The 1,366-nt window shown below is 42.5% G+C and overlaps 1 protein-coding gene across 2 annotated transcripts in view; it reads right to left on the bottom strand.

Moving 5' to 3' along the window:
- Positions 1-1,366, bottom strand: part of SdhB (Succinate dehydrogenase, subunit B (iron-sulfur)) — a 15,984-nt gene that overhangs the window by 11,182 nt on the left and 3,436 nt on the right. The window lies entirely within an intron of this gene.

Here is a 1,366-nt window from a genome sequence, read left to right as displayed (position 1 = left end):
AAGAATTATTTGCTCGCATGTTTTTGGTCGCAAATTAATCCTGGGACTGTATACTATCGATTCGTGACAAAACACGATTTATTTGCTAACTGTAAAGTCTTGAAAAATCCATTAGTCGAGCACGAGTGCGCGGTCAAGCAGCGCGCTGCGTATCAGCCACCTTAAATGGCTCGTAGAATGTCGTAAGAATTATTTGCTCGCATGATTTTGGTGGCAAATTAATCCTAGGACTGTATACTATCGATTCGTGCCAAAACCCGATTTATTTGCTAACTGTAAAGTCCAGAAAAGTCCATAAGTCGAGCACGCGGTTAAGCAGCGCGCTGCGTATCAGCCACCTTAAATGGCTCGTAGAATGTCGTAAGAATTATTTGCTCGCATGATTTTGGTGGCAAATTAATCCTAGGACTGTATACTATCGATTCGTGCCAAAACCCGATTTATTTGCTAACTGTAAAGTCCAGAAAAGTCCATAAGTCGAGCACGCGGTTAAGCAGCGCGCTGCGTATCAGCCACCTTAAATGGCTCGTAGAATGTCGTAAGAATTATTTGCTCGCATGATTTTGGTGGCAAATTAATCCTAGGACTGTATACTATCGATTCGTGCCAAAACCCGATTTATTTGCTAACTGTAAAGTCCAGAAAAGTCCATAAGTCGAGCACGCGGTTAAGCAGCGCGCTGCGTATCAGCCACCTTAAATGGCTCGTAGAATGTCGTAAGAATTATTTGCTCGCATGATTTTGGTGGCAAATTAATCCTAGGACTGTATACTATCGATTCGTGCCAAAACCCGATTTATTTGCTAACTGTAAAGTCCAGAAAAGTCCATAAGTCGAGCACGCGGTTAAGCAGCGCGCTGCGTATCAGCCACCTTAAATGGCTCGTAGAATGTCGTAAGAATTATTTGCTCGCATGATTTTGGTGGCAAATTAATCCTAGGACTGTATACTATCGATTCGTGCCAAAACCCGATTTATTTGCTAACTGTAAAGTCCAGAAAAGTCCATAAGTCGAGCACGCGGTTAAGCAGCGCGCTGCGTATCAGCCACCTTAAATGGCTCGTAGAATGTCGTAAGAATTATTTGCTCGCATGATTTTGGTAGCAAATAAATCGTATCTTGGCATGAATCGATAGTATACAGTCCCAGGATTAATTTGCGACCAAAAACATGCGAGCAAATAATTCTTACGACATTCTACGAGCCATTTAATGTGGCTGATATGCAGCGCGCTGCTTGACCGCGTGCTCGACTTATGGACTTTTCAGGACTTCACAGTTAGCAAATAAATCGTGTTTTGTCACGAATCGATAGTATACAGTCCCAGGATTAATTTGCGACCAAAAACATGCGAGCAAATAATTCT

The sequence above is a fragment of the Trachymyrmex cornetzi genome, unplaced genomic scaffold (genome assembly GCF_001594075.2).
Source record: "Trachymyrmex cornetzi isolate Tcor2-1 unplaced genomic scaffold, Tcor1.1 scaffold1559, whole genome shotgun sequence".
Classification (NCBI taxonomy): Eukaryota; Metazoa; Arthropoda; class Insecta; order Hymenoptera; family Formicidae; genus Trachymyrmex; species Trachymyrmex cornetzi.
The sequence above is the reverse complement of the archived record's forward strand: the minus strand, read 5'-3'. Positions and strand labels throughout refer to the sequence as shown.